General features: G+C 42.6%; 1 protein-coding gene across 2 annotated transcripts in view; it reads left to right on the plus strand.

Annotated features, from left to right (window-relative positions):
* LRP6 (LDL receptor related protein 6) overlaps positions 1-15,823 on the plus strand; it is a 197,169-nt gene that overhangs the window by 58,436 nt on the left and 122,910 nt on the right. The gene's annotated exons all lie outside the window — the stretch shown is intronic.

Below are 15,823 nucleotides of genomic sequence, written 5' to 3' on the forward strand. Positions count from 1 at the left end.
AATCCCATGGGAAGACAATCTAAGGGGAAAAACAATTAAAAAAAAAAAGTTGACAGTTTTTCAGAGACATTTTTAAGGGCACAAGAGCAAACTATCCCACTGCATAGTAAAGATAGGAAGTATGGAAAGAGACCACCCTGGCTTAACCAGGAAAGCCCCAATGATCTGAAACTCAAGAGTTGTACAAAAAGTGTAAATTAGATCAAATTACACAGGATGAATATAAATAACACAAGTATGTGGGGGCAAAATTAGAAAGGACAAGGCACAAAACAGGATGAAACTAGCTAGACACACACAGGGTAACAAGAAGACATTCTATAATAGATTAGGAGCAAGAGGAAGACCAAGGACAGGGTAGTTCCATTACTCAACGGGTGCAGGGAGGGGTGGGGGAACAATAACAGAAAATGTGGAAATGGCAGAGGGTCTAAATGACTTTTGTTTCAATTTTCACCAAAAAGGTTAGTAGCGAGCAGTGAATGGCAGTGAAAATGAGGTAGGAACAGAGGCAAAAATAGGGAATGAATGAGTTAAAAATTACTTAGACAAGATAGAAGTCTTCAAGTCACCAGGGCCTGATGAAATACATCCTAGAATACTCGAGGAGCTGACTGAGGAGATATCTGAGCCATTAGCAATCATCTTCGAAAAGTCACGGATGATGGGAGAAATTTCAGAGGATTGGAAAAGGGCAAATATAGTGCCAGTCTATAAAAAGGGAAATAAGGACGGCCTGGGGAATTACAGACCAGTCAGCTTAACGTCAGTACCCGGAAAGATAATGGAGCAAATAGTTAAGTAATCAGTTTGCAAACACCTAGAAGACAATAAAGTGATAACTGATAGCATGGATTTATCAAGAACAAATTGTGTCAAACCAACCTAATAGCTTCCTTTGACAGGGTAACAAGCCTTTTGGATAGAGGGGAGGCAGTAGATTGGGTATATCTGGGCTTTTGATGATGTCTTGCATGACTGTCTCATGGACAAACTAGGAAAACGCAATCTACATGGAATTCCTACAAGGTGTCTGCAAAACTGGTTGCATAACCGTTCCCAGAGAGTAGGTTATCAGTGGTTTACAGTCAAGCTGGAAGGGCATATCGAGTGGGGTTCCATAGGGATCAGTTCTTGGTCTGGTTCTGTTCAATATTTTAATTAATGATTTAGACAAAGGCATAGAGAGAGTACACTTATAAAGTTTGTGGATGATACCAAGCTTGGAGGGGTTGCCAGTGCTTTGGAGGAGAAGATTAAAATTCAAAACGCTCTGGACAAATTGGAGAAATGGTCTGAAATAAATAGGATGAAATTCAATAAGGACAAATGCAAAGTGCTCCACTTAGGAAGGAACAATCAGTTGCACACATACAAAATGGGAAATGACTGCCTAGGAAGGAGTATTGCGGAAAGGGATCTAGGAGTTGTAGTGGATCACAAACTGAGTGGAAGTGTAACACTGTGGCCAAAAAAAAGCAAACATCATTCTGGGATGTATTAGCAGGAGTGTTGTAAGGAAGACACGAGAAGTCATTCTTCTGCTCTACTCCACACTGATTAGGCCTCAACTGGAGTATTGTGTCCAGTTCTGGGCATCACATTTCAGGAAAGATGTGGACAAATTGGAGGAAGTCCAGAGAAGCGCAACAAAAATTATTATTGTCTAGAAAATCTTCCCTCATGGGTCATGTTGGAAAAAATTGTGTTTGTTCAGTCTGGAGAAGAGAATACCAAGGAGGGGACATAATAGTCTTCAAGTACAGAAAAAGTTGTTAATAGAAGGAGGGAGAAAAATTGTTCTCCTTAATCTCTGAGGATAGGACAAGAAGCAATGGTCATAAATTGCAGCAAGGCTGGTTTAGGTTGGACATTAGGAAAAACTTCCTAATTTTCAGGGTGATTAAGAACTGGAATAAACTGCCTAAGGAGATTGTGGAATCTGTCGTTGGAGATGTTTAAGAGGAGGTTAGACAAACACCTGTCAGGGACGGTCTAGATAATACTTAGTCTTGCCATGAGTGCAGGGGACTAGACTAGATGACCTCTCAAGGTTCCTTACAGACCTACAATTCTATGATTCTGTGTAGCAGTAATTTACAGGAAATGCTGCAGAAATGTCTTGTATCCTTCACCTTAGCTTGGAATTTTCAGTGACCCAGATGTCTGATCTTGTGATTGGCATGTTATAATTCAGGACTGCATGTACAAGCCATTTAACATACTCAGCATCTAATATGTTGATCTTTTGACTTAAAACTCACTGGTGCTGCTGTGTATGAGCATGAAACATTTTCATTTAGAGCAGGTTGCAGGCATCAGCATGAACATGGATTTTCCTCACTTCCCCCATCAAAGTGATATTGGGAAGAGTGGAGGAGACAAAGTATGATGGAAACATAAAGGCAGCATGGAGAGTGGGGAGGAACCATCTTGGCACTAAAAAGTTTAAAAGAGGAAAGCCACCACCAGTCTACAGATGTAATAAAAATGCTGTTCCCAGCTTCAGATGAGCGGTTAAATCATTTGCTCTTTTGTGGCATTGTGCGTTGCAGATTTAAAAGCATTGCAGGCCTGAACTTCTCAATCTTTCCTCTGAATGCTCTGTTCTTTTTCGTGGGAGGCTGGGAGAATATTGAAACATGTAAGTTGAACATTACTTCGAAGTTCTTCTGACTGTATTGAGTTGCACTGAGTTAAACTGTTACATTGGCCCAAGAACAAAACCAAAGCTAAAAATAAATTCATGTGTATGAAAGCCACATACCCAAAGGCAGCCCTAAGGAAACAGTTACAGCTTCAGATGCTTGGAGCATGTGTGTGTGCATGAGGAAGTGGGGGTTGGGTGCAAGAGAACAGGGGTACTCTGCAGTTCTGGTGAAAGGGAGGAGAACAAACCAGTAGGTCTAAGGAGGGGACAGGTCCAGCAATCAGAAGTCCATATTTTCTAGCAAACCATTCTGCATCTGTCAGATACCTGTTTTATGAAGGTAAATGCTAGCCTGGTGACAATGTTGTAGCCATTATATACTCCGAATGTGGCAAAAGAGTGCATACGTTTGAACCAGTTTTATTTAGGAAAAGGATTATTGAGCTGGACGCTGGGATTATTTTATTTTAAAAAGTAATCTCCATAAAGCTGTATTTCTGCAGCTATGAAAGATGGACTGAACACATCCAGACCTCATGATTTATCTGAAGATAACTTGTTGAACCTTTAAGTCTTTATCCCGTTCAGGAAATTCAGTGCGTGCACTGAATATGAGCACAGAGCAGGGACCTGCTGGTTCAGAGAGAAATATGCCACCAGCAGAACTATATTAACAGTATAATATACAAATATATTGTTTTCTAAATAGTTAAAAGGTCTAGATTACTACCGCCGTGGAATTTCTCATCAGTTGTTCGCCATCATATTCTTTGAAGATTTTATTCTTTAGTTAAATCTAGAAGACAAATTCAAAACATTTTAAATGACTATACATTGATGTCAAGTATCAGAAGGGTAGCTGTGTTAGGCCTGGTCTACACTACGCATTTAAACCAGTTTAAGGAGCGTAAAACCGATTTAACGCCACACCCGTCCACACTAAGAGGCCCTTTATATCGATATAAAGGGCTCTTTAAATTGATTTCTGTACTCCTCCCTAACGAGAGGATTAGCGCTAGTATCGGAATTACCATATCGGATTAGGGTTAGTGTGGCCGCAGATCGACGGTATTGGCCTGCGGGGGGTATCCCACAGTGCACCACTGACCGCTCTGGACAGCAATCTGAACTCGGATGCAGTGGCCAGGTAGACAGGAAAAGCCCCGCGAACTTTTGAATATTTCCTGTTTGCCCAGCGTGGAGCTCCGATCAGCACGTGTGGCAATGCAGTTATAAATCAAAATAAAAAAAGAGCTCCAGCATGGACCATGCGGATGTGATCGCTGTAAGGGCAGGCAAATGTGTTCTATCAGCGCTCCGTTACAGAAGACGAAATTCAAAATCATTTTTAAAAATTCTCCACACGGACGCCATAGCAGGGACTCAGCGCACTGCTGCGTGACAAGCGTAACAGAAAGCCAAAGAATCAAATGGACGCTCATGGAGGGAGGGAGTGGGGACTGGAGGACTCAAGCAATCCCACAGTTCCTGCAGTCTCCGAAAAGCATTTGCATTCCTGGCTGAGTTCCAAATGCTTCTAGGGTCAAACACAGTGTCCGCGGTGGTTCAGGGCATAGCTTGGCAATTTACGCCTCCCCCCCACCCCCAGAAGTGAAAGGGAAAACAATCCTCTCTTGACTCTTTTACATGTCACCCTGTCTTTACTGAATGCTGCAGATAGACGCGATGCTGCAGCACTCAACACCAACATCCTTGCTCTTCCCCCCCCCCCCCCCCGCCATGGGTGGCTGATGGTGCAATATGGCTGATATCCATCGTCGTCATCAGCCTTTTGGCACATGGGGCAGTGCAAAAGGACTGGTAACCATGCTGACTAGCATCCAGTGAGGTCGAGCATGGGCGCCTGTGTAAAAAACTCTTGATTTTTTTATGGTAGATGGTGCAATATGGCTGGTAACCGTCTTCATCATAGCAACAGGGGGCTGAGCTCCATCAGCCCCCACCCTTCATGTGTAAAGAAAAGATTCAATTGTCCCTGGACTAGCAGCGGGATGCTGGGCTCCTCTCCCCCACACTGCTTAATGTCCTGTCTGGACTATCATAGCAGCTGGAGGCTGCCTTCCACTCATTTCTCACTAACAAGTCACTGTGTCTTATTCCTGCATTTTTTATTACTTTATCACACAAATGGGGGGACACTGCAACGGTAGCCCAGGAAGGCTGGGGGAGGAGGGAAGCAACAGGTGGGGTTGTTGCAGGAGGACCCCCTGTGAATAGCATACAGCTCATAATTTCTGCGGGATCTGACACAGATCAGCTGTGCTCTCTGGTTCTATGATACACTGGTTCTCTAGTACACTTGCCCCATATTGCTTGTCTGCCGTTGCTTTCCCAGAGGAAGGAGTGACTGACGACATTTACCCAGAACCACCCGCGACAATGACTTTTGCCCCATCAGGCACTGGGATCTCAACCTGGAAATTCCAAGGGGCGGAGGAGGCTGCGGGAACTATGGGATAGCTACGGAATAGCTACCCACAGTGCAACGCTCCAGAAATCGACGCTAGCCTCGGACCGTGGACGCACACCGCCGATTTAATGTGTTTAGTGTGGCTGCGCGCACTCGATTTTATACAATCTGTTTTGCTAACCCGGTTTATGTAAATTCGGAATAATCCCGTAGTGTAGACGTACCCTTAGTCTGGATCTGTAAAAGCAGCAAAGAATCCTGTGGCACCTTATAGACTAACAGGCGTTTTGCAGCATGAGCTTTCGTGGGATGCATCCGACGAAGTGGGTATTCACCCACGAAAGCTCATGCTGCAAAAAGTCTGTTAGTCTATAAGGTGCCACAGGATTCTTTGCTGCCTATACATTGATGGTTGATTGGGATGGTGGAAGAACTCCTGGTAGTTCTGATTAATGTGAGGCTGAAGATTTTAAAGAAGATGTGTAATCTGCAGGTGCCAACAATGTATATCTATGTAGAAACCAGACCTAGGTATTGAAATAGTTCTTTACATTAGTGCTCTGTAAATTAACTCTTCTCATTCTTTAGCTATGCTTGATCTTAGGCCATATCTACGTTACAAAATTATGTCGACCTAATTTATATCAATATGCAGCCACCTCAGTTGTTAATTCCCTTGTGTGTGCATACTTAGCACTTTGTGTTGGCGGCGAGTGTCCTCACCAGCAGCACTTGTATTGATTTTATTATCAGTGTGGGCAATTATGGAATGGCTCCTGAAAGCCAGTAACAGTTGATGTAAACAATGCAGTCTCTATACTGTGTCTGCGTCGACCTAATTGCATCAACTGTGACTCTATGCCGCTCGGGGAAATAGTGTCACTAAATCAGCACAGAGAGGCATTTACGTTAATGGGAGCCAAATTTAAGTGAAGACACTTCCATAGCTGGGTCAGTGCAAGCAGGGGTGGGAGAAATCCAGTACAAATTACCGGGGCCCGGCGGTCCGGAACGGGGCCCGGAGCCCGGCTTCATCGGCCCTGTTTAGCTGGTCAGCACTTGCTGGGGGGCCCGAAAATTTTTTTTCACTGGGGCCCAAACCCGCTCTCGGCGGCCCTGGGTGCAAGGCAGCTTATGTTGGCTTAACCATGTAGTGTAGACGAGGCCTTACCTAGAGCCTTGATGCCTCTTTCTAGCATTTGTTTTTCTTCACAATTTGTGATCAAAATTAAAATAAAGTGCTTTGCATTATTTCTGCTCATAGCGTGTATGTGTCTTGATTCTGTGTTTATTTTCTATATATAAAATGTATTTAGTGAAGAAAAGGAGTTGTATGCTTTTTGCTAGTTTAGAAAATGGGCTTTTTTTAATGAAACAGAATGGTTTTATCTAGCATAAGTTAGTAGAAAATGAGCAGCATTTTTCTAGCTATTCAGTAGCAAACTCAGATTTAAATTAACAGCCTTTTTTGTTTATATTCCATTGGATGCATACTGGATTTTGTTTTCTTCTGTGTAGCTTGGTAGAGATTTTTCTTTGTTCCCTGTTAGAATGTGTCTTGTGAGTGGGGCCTGCCTGCCTGGGCTTGGGGAGTGGTGGAGATGAGAGTAGTGAGATTTGTTTCCCCTTCATTGCATCTCTGTCTTTAGAAGTGGATTTGTATGCAGTATGCTTGATTAGGAGGTATTGGAGCTTACTGGAAGAGCGGGTGACTGACCTGTGTGACGCTCACAGGGCACTATGATCATGGCTTGGTTTTCAGGTTGTCTGAATTGATTTTAACCTTTGACTCCCAGGTGCACATAAATAATGGAAATGTAGCTGTAGTAGAATGTAGTGCCATTCCTAATGTAAGCTTTTAGTCTGTATGCAGCGCCCAGTGCTGTTTGCTTTAACCATTTAAAACAAAGAGCAGAAAAGCAAAGAAATTTCTGTTCCCTTTTTTATTGCCAAATAGTCAAAAATCATATGTCTCTTTAAAATCATGAATTAAAAATAAAATTGACAGTTCTTTTTATATTTGCTTTCTAGTTTTTGAGCCTGGTGTGTGCATCTTGTCAATTACATTTTCAAGCTTTTTCTGTGGAACAAAGAGGACTAGAAACTTAATTTTATTTAAACAAAAGTTGAGATTATCACATAACTGCATGTCTTCAGGAACAAGAGCTTTAAGTATAACAACAAATATCACGAGTCTTGCAATAAAATCATGATTTGGCAACACTGATTTTTCTCTGACTTTTCCTGTTCCTTTTTTCTTGGATATCAGATGGCTTTGGATAGGTAATAACAGGGCCTTACTTGTGCTATTATTATAATATGAAAGGAACCAAGGGTCTAGGTCTCATTTCCTAGTGGCTTGTGCGCTACATGATTAAAGAAGAAGAAGAAAACTGTAGCTGAAGAAGACAACCTTTTGGTTGAAAAAGAGGACTTGGAGCTAGGTTATCTGGATTTTATTCTTGGCCCTGCCAGATGTCTTGGGCAAATCTCTCAAACCTTCTGTTGTTCATTATCCTTTTTTTCACTAATGGGATAAATACTTAACTTGTACCTGAGGAGCTTAATTAATTAGTGATATAAAGGGTTTGGACGGAAGTCAATTTAGAAGAAGGAAGTACAATTTTTCTTTGTTGGTAACTAAACTGCAAACCAAACCAAACATGATGATCTCTTGCGTTACTGCTTCTCGTAAATCGGCTCTTCTTCCAACATTCCTTACATCTGGTTCAGCCTGGTGACCCAGATTTGGCAATGCAGAACTATACTGTGCATATTTCTCCTACTGATGTATGAGTAAATAGTTTACAACCTTCTGTATTTTGGGGAGTAGTTTCTTAAATTTGAGTACCTTGCATATGCACTTGATATTTTAAGGTTGAATTTATCAACAAAATTATTTAAGTATTTCTTCTGATTCATTATGAAGACCTTAGTTTTAGCTGGATTCAGTGAGGTGAAAAAAATACTGGAGAGGCTGGAGGGTGGGATCTAGCCATGTTTGTGTTATGAGTTTTCTCTAGTTTAAACCTGTGTGCTGGTAAAAGCTAGATATTTTTTCCTTGTTAAGGCTTGGTCTGCACTACCAACTTACATCAGTATATATCAGGATTTTCCACACCCCTGAGCGACGTAGTTATACTGACCTAACTCTGTGTAGACAATGCTATGAGTCAGTGTCTCAGCAACTCCTCTCTAGTATTGCCATGTTTTTCTAAACAAGGTATCTGTATGTGTGGTCCCTCATTACAGATAAACCCCAGTTTGAAGAAGCAGTTTCTTTGGCAAAGGACCATGATTCTAGAGCCTGACTAAGCTAGTGTGTTTGTGTTCTGATTGAAGTGCTGGGATAAACCAGATACATAGAGCACGAAAGAGAATCTTATTCTAATTCTGCTTTTTGAGGGCAATTGACTGGGCTTAACAATGTTGCAAGTCAAAACTGAATCTTATTTTCCAAGGATTTTCCAACACTGCATCATCAGTGCATTACCAGTTCTTCCATGGATGCAGAAACTGAAAAGTTAAATCAAGACAAGGTGTTGACACTGAGCTGGCTACTTGGTCAAATTCTGTTGCAAATGACCCTGGTTCTGCTCAAAAACACAAACTATGATTCCAGAGTAGGGGGAGAGTCCATTAAACCATACAGCTGAATAATTGCTCAAAAAATCCTTTAAAGCATTATGATTTTCCTTGTAACCAGCCATATGTGATTGGCTCAGTAGGCATGTTAGTCTGGTAGTGACAGAAACTAGGGAAGTCTTTCTGCAAGTGGGGATGCTAATACAGAGTTAGTACAAATGTTGCTAAATGTTGCCAGTTCTCCACTTGCTTAATGAAGACACTAATTGAATTCTCCATTTGTATCATACCGTACTTCTTTTCAACCAAGAAAAGACTCTTAGGGCAGGTCCATACTCACCGCGCGGGTCGACGTGGTGAGTTCGACTTCACGGAGTTCGAACTATCGCGTCTGATCTAGATGCGATAGTTCGAACTCCGGAAGCGCCGCAGTCGACTCCGGTACTCCACCACTGCAAACGGCGGTGGTAGAGTCGATGGGGGAGCCGCGGAGTTCGATCCCGCCGCGTCTGGACGGGTGAGTAGTTCGAATTAGGGTACTTCGAATTCAGCTACGCTATTCCCGTAGCTGAATTTGCGTACCCTAATTCGAGCCCCCTTTTTAGTGTGGACCAGGCCTTAATGTAAATGGTAGTTAGCTGACATGACATCCAAAGTTCAGCTCACCAGGCTATACTTTATTGGAAAATTGTTATATGTAGAGAAAGTGGAGAGTGTGGAAGAAATACTACAGTCCTTTGAAAATGTCTAAAACCTAGGGTATGGCTACACTGGCGAGTTGCAGCGCTGGAAAGCCTCCACCAGCGCTGCAATTAGTAAGTGGCCACACCTGCAGGGCACTTCCAGCGCTGCAACTCCCTGGCTGCAGCGCTGGCCGTACACCTCACTCAGCATGGGGAATAAGGATTCCAGCACTGGTGCTGCAGCGCTGGTCATCAAGTGTGGCCACACACCAGCGCTGTGATTGGCCTCCAGGGTATAAGGTGTATCCCAGAATGCTTTTATAAATTACTCTCTTTGTTTTGTTATGCAGCCTCTCTTTGTTTTGTTATGAATGAGCTCCAATCCGCTCCATTGCTTATCTAAAAAACAAACAGAGCTCCTGTTTGCTGTGATCATCTGTTCCTGGCTGTAAACAATCAAATGAGATTGCAGGCAGGGAGGGAGTGAAACAGCGGGGAGTCTTGTTGGCTGCAGGCTGCAGGCTGCAATTAAGAGTTAAGACTAAGGGGTCGGAAACATGTTCTGATTTTTCAATGCAGGAAGCTAAACACACAGTGTTGGCTCCAAAAATCCCCTCTCTCTTTCCCCCCGCTCCCTGTTACACTAGACCCCACTCCACCCCCCTCTTTTGAAAAGCACGTTGCGGCCACTTGAACGCTGGGATAGCTGCCCATAATGCATCACTCCCAACAGCGCTGCAAATACTGCAAATGTGGCCACACACCAGCGCTGGTAGCTGTGAGTGTGGCCACACACCAGCACTGGCCCTTCACAGCTGGATGACCAGCGCTGCAAACCGTAAGTGTAGCCATACCCCTAGAGTTTGTTCTATGACAAATACTTCTAGGGAATTCTGTGGCCTATCTTAGCAGTTCAGAACATGGTTGAGGGAAGGACAGTTCTGTCGCCGACTCAAGAGTTCGAACACATAAGGTTTGTCTAACAAAGTAACCCCCTCTGGAATATAGAGAGGATTTAGCGGTAGCCAAGAACAACTTTACGTTTCCATCAGCCCTCCTTCTAAATCAGCGGTCTCCAACCTTTTTACACGCAAGATCACTTTTTGAATTTAAAGTGGATCTACCTCACCCCTTCCCCAAAGCCCCACCTTCTCACTCCATCATCCCTCTCTCTGTCACTCGCTCTCCCCTACCCTCACTCACTTTCACTGGCCTGGGACAGGAGGTTGGGGTTCAGGAGGGCATGTGGACTCTGGGCTGAGGCCAAGGGATTTGTAGTGTGGAAGGAGGTCTTGGCTGAGCCTGGGGAAGGGTGTTGGGGTGCAGGAAGGGCTATGGGTGCCTCTGGGCTGGGGGCAGGGCTGGGGCAGGGGGTTAGGGTGCAGGAGGCGGCATGGGATGCCGGAGGGGGTTTGGGATTCTGGCTCAGGGTGGGGGTTCTGGGTGCAGGAGGAGGTATGGGGTACTGGTTCTGGGAGGGGGATCAATGCTGGGGGTTGGGGTGTGGCCTCCCGCCGGGTGGCACTTACTGCGGGTGGCTCCTGGTCCGCGGCACAGTGATGCTAAGGCAGGCTCCCTGCCTGCCCCAGCCCCGTGCTGCTCCCGGAACGGGTCAACGTGCCTCTGTGTGCTGCCCCTCTCTGCAGGCCCTGCCCCCAAAGCTCCCATTGGCTAGGAATGGGGAACTGTGGCCAATAGGAGCTGCGGGGGTGTGCTGGCCACTTCTGGCAGCGCTGTGTGGCCATGGCAGGCAGGGAGCCTGCCTTAGTGGCAGCCCTGTTATATGCCGGAGATCATGATTGACTGGGAGAGTCCCCAGGATCAACCTGTCGATCGCGATCGACGGGTTGGTGACCGCTGTTCTAAATGAACACAGGCGAAAGCTTGTATTCTGATAAAGGAAAAGACTACATACGCTCTTGCTGGAATAAACCAATACAATTACACATTCAGAGCAGTGAGTTAAGCACTGGTTCGTCCTTGGAGGTTTCTCTACTGCTTTGGGAAATTTTGTATGTATTGGATATAAAATAATGTACCAGAGAACAGTAAAATTTCTTTCTTGATTTATATTCTTGGTGATACCAGACTCCCTCAGGAGGTTTATAAAATAAAGTTTAACAGGTATTTTACACGTACAGTACTGTAATTTGACATCTGTTATACTGTCTCCCTTGCCTGTCAGAGAGATGTCTGGGGTAAATTAGTACTTCAGGAGACCAAATTAACAACTAAGAATTGTTGCCCTCACCTACCTTTCTTTCTTCTTCCCCCTTAGTGTAGACCCCTGCTGTTCTAGCTCTGAATCTCCCCCAAGGAGATGTTGACCAATATGGTAACACATGACAAAATGTGGCGAAGTTTAAAGCAAATAACTCATTTGTGACCTTGAATTAAGATTTTAAGATGTTGAAATGTTGCTACAGTTAGGCCAGGTCTACACAGAAACTTTTGCTGGTATAATAAAACTAGTAATTAATGTGATTTTTTTTCTCTTTAAATATACAGTATTTATCATTTGCTGTTAGTGTAAATGTAGAATTGTCTTTCTGGAATAGGTGATTTTATTTGTACATCTGGTATAAGGTGTGTTTACACTAGGAGAGTTTGCCTTTTGAGTCTATATAGGTTCTGATTCTGCACTCATTTCCATCATATCGGAGTACCTTCCAATAGTTCATTAAGCAACATAAGCTTGCATCTGACCTGTGCGGGGGGGTTCTCTCCTCAAAGGGAGCAGCCTATGCAGTGGAATGTCCTGGTTTGGTTGTTTGAATAAATGCACGTTTTGCTATATGTTTATGTTAGAGAAGGCAAAGTCAAGAAATGCACCTTGCACCTGGAATGGAAAGTAGTGAAGTTTGTGAGGGTACTGAGTTCTTGGGGAGTTCCATATTCTGAGACCACCCCCGTATTAAGTTTTATCTCCTGCACAAATGAGCTTTAATTTTATTGTTTTATTCTTGTCAAACTGTCTTAAATGGGCTATCTTGATTATCACTACAAAAGTTATTTTTCTCCCGCTGACAACAGTTCATCTTAATTAGCCTCTTAGAGTTCGTTGGGCAACTCCCACCTTTTCATGTTCTCTGTATGTGTATATATCTCCTCACTATATGTTCCATTCTATGCATCCGATGAAGTGGGCTGTAGCCCACGAAAGCTTATGCTCAAATAAATTTGTTAGTCTCTAAGGTGCCACAAGTACTCCTGTTCTTTTTGCGGATACAGACTAACACGGCTGCTACTCTGAAGCCATTTTTATTGTTCAGAATTTTATTGTGCCAGAGGACCTGGTATAACTTATACTGGCAAACTCTTTCTAGTATAAACAAGGCCCATGGTAATTCTCACAGCGTAAGTGTGATCAGTAACTTGAAATGCAATGTTGTGGTATAGGAAGGAAAGGCGAAAAAAGAAACACATCAATTTTTATGGCTTTTTTAATGCAGAACTCTCAGCTTCTGGCCCCTGAAGCAGAAGAAACAGATTTGATTATGATTTAAATAATGAAGATGGTTTTCTATGGAGAAGTTTTATGTTGGCTGCTGATTGTCTGCTGATTGTCTTCCGGCCCTATACTATTTGAAATGGCAGAATTCTATTCCTTTGTTTATAAAGCCGAGTTTTTATATTGGAAATGTTGAAAGACCATCTTAGTTTTTATTTGAAGGATTTGACCAAAATCTAAGCCTACTGTGGACAAAAGAGGGGGAAGGAAAGCGATTTAATTCTCAATTTCAGCTCATATTTCTGTCTCCGTTTCCCAGATGCTTTCCACTTTATCTTCTATGGGGAATGACTCTGAAAAGCTGGGCAAGCTTTCTCTTCAGCTTTACAAAGCATGTCTGTTGGCTTTTGTTCAGCTCTCAACCACGCACTTAGGCAGCCAACAATTCAGTCCTTTCTGTGTGGTTATTTCCCCCCCTCAAATAAATATGCAGATTACTTGATTGGCAGTGTTGAATCTTAAGCATTTGTCAAAGTTTATACAGTATTTCACAAACTGATCTGCCCTCCTCCTTTTTCACCTGTTGTGTCAGGTTATTGGCCACTTGTGTAGTGTAATTACTGTATAGATACTATATAGATAGCGGAAAGAAAAATCTGACATCTCCAACTGCATCACTTTGGATGATTGTCACATGGTAGGCATGCTGACAGCTTCAGCCCTATATGAAATTTTAGGATGAACGCAAAGATTACTTGATTTGCTGGAAAATATCAGTGAACAATTTTGTTTTTGTCCAATATGTAATTTTTGGGTGGAGAAACTGCAGTTTTTAACCAGCTGTGCCCCTAACTGGTAAGCGTAGTAAGAAGTTGCAGCTTGCATGGAGCCTTAAAAAACCTGCATATTCAGTGTCCTTTTGTGTCCTGAAGGGACTGTTTGTTTGTTCTTCCTTCATTTTTATGGCAATAACTGGGGAAGGAGATGTTGACCGTAAGTACTTTTTGTTGGTTGGTTTTTCATTTGGGAGCATAAAAGGCTTTCCTGAGTCTTTCAGTAAGTTGAGAAATTTCACACTGACAGTCTTTCTGATGTCTGAAAATAATTTATCCATTGCATATATGCATTTACCACATTCTTTTGGTGCTCTATTTCTATGCCTTTTTAAAATATGTTCTCAGGAAATGCAGATGGATCCTTAAGTTGTTTGGTTTTTTTTTAATTTGATACTCTTGGGTTGTTAATACAATGGCAAATTCAGAATGATCCTCCATTATTTATTTTGTCAAAGCTTGCGGGTGAAAATTCCTTCTTCAAAGTCAGTTACTTTACAGGAAAATTCCAGTGAGCCACTGCCATCCAGTATCTTAAATAGACAACATATATTTACTATATGTAATTTTCATACTATTTTTTTGGAAATCCCTGTCTGCTTCAGTACATTTATCTGGATGGTCCCAGTGGATGGCATGTCATCTTGGCTTCAGATTGCTCCATTATTAGGTGAGCTACAGTTATACCAGGGCTGGAACCAAATAGAGAGCACTTCTGAGTTTCCTAGGGACCACTCCAGAGTTGATAAGCTCCACAGGGGTTGCTGCAGTTCAGGGCCTGGAATGGTTTTACAAGCTTCTCAGCTGCCTCAGTCCCTGCAGAGCTTAGCGGTTCTTAGAGACTGAAACGAACATAATTGGAAAGTTGAAGCATTCACTGAGAAGGGCAATACCAAATAATTGGCTGTCCCAATCAAGCAGCTGTCTTTTGCATTGAATAACATTGGGGAAGGTACATGGTTGCCTGGGAGGTGTCCCAATTAACTGGCTTAACTGATTTTAAGTATCATGTACAGAATCTCCGATCACTGAATGGGACTGTTGTATGTGTCACAGTGCGGGCCGTCATTTTAATGATACTCTGAACAGGGGGGCCTAGGTTCTGCATGGATAGTAGGGGTGAAAGAATCTTTTGCACCATTGGAAGGCATTGCAGATCAGAGAGCTACAAAGCTGGTGGAGGATGGTGGTGAATTTCCATCCTTATGTGTCCACTGTCACAAATAACTGTTTGTTTGTTTAATTACAGTATTTAATCTTGACATTTGTTTTCAGCATGCTTTCTTATGCATACCTGAAATATTTTTCCTATAGTGTGTATGGTTTGTGAGCTTTTTGGAATAAGGACCCTGTTACCTATTTTTTCCGCTCCTTCTACTGAGAACATCAGTTGATTTTCTGTATAATTGATTAGTAACCTCTTTTGGTCATTACCAGCTTGGGACATACTAAAACTGTTGGGCTACAGCTGAACGGTTCCACACTCTCAACTTCTAGCCAGTCATACTACATTATAAAGGGATTTCTACTTTCTAGGTTCACTTAATCCTGCCCAAGAGGCAATTATTAGTTAGGCTGACATTTTCCCTTAAGAACCTCTGACCTTACTTCCTTTGAAATCTGCAATAGTTAAAACCCTGTGTTTGACTTCATTTAGTTACCTGCAAATGTCATGAGGGTGACATCATGACTTCATTTTGAAATTCAGTAGAGGAAAAAGGGCTGTGAGAGCAAAAGCTATTTTCATTAAAATAGGTTCAAAATGATCTTTGTTATGAAAGAAAAAAAGAAACAATTTAAAAAGCACAAACGTTAACTTTCTGTGGTGTAAGAGCTTCTTTGCATTTAGGGTTGCACGACGGAGCAATCATTTTTCCTTTTATTTTCAGAGACCAAGATTTGATGTGCAACTATAATTTAGTTTTATCTGTGTCATAATTAAAAAATGGCCAAGGAAGTGATTCAGTCTTGCTTTTTCTTCACTGAGTCTTCTTGGTTGAAACCACACTTGTATTTGGGAATGAGGCTAACCCTAGTCTGGATGAAAGCAAGCAAACCTTTGTGTGAGAGAGAGAGTGTGTGTGTGTGTGTGTGTGTGTGCTTTAGCCATTTTTTATAAGTGGTTTACTATGTAAACAAGTTTGAGGAAGATTATTATGTTTTCATTACCATTGAATTGTGGTAGTTACG

This window comes from Mauremys reevesii, linkage group 1 (assembly GCF_016161935.1).
Source record: "Mauremys reevesii isolate NIE-2019 linkage group 1, ASM1616193v1, whole genome shotgun sequence".
NCBI classification, from domain to species: Eukaryota; Metazoa; Chordata; order Testudines; family Geoemydidae; genus Mauremys; species Mauremys reevesii.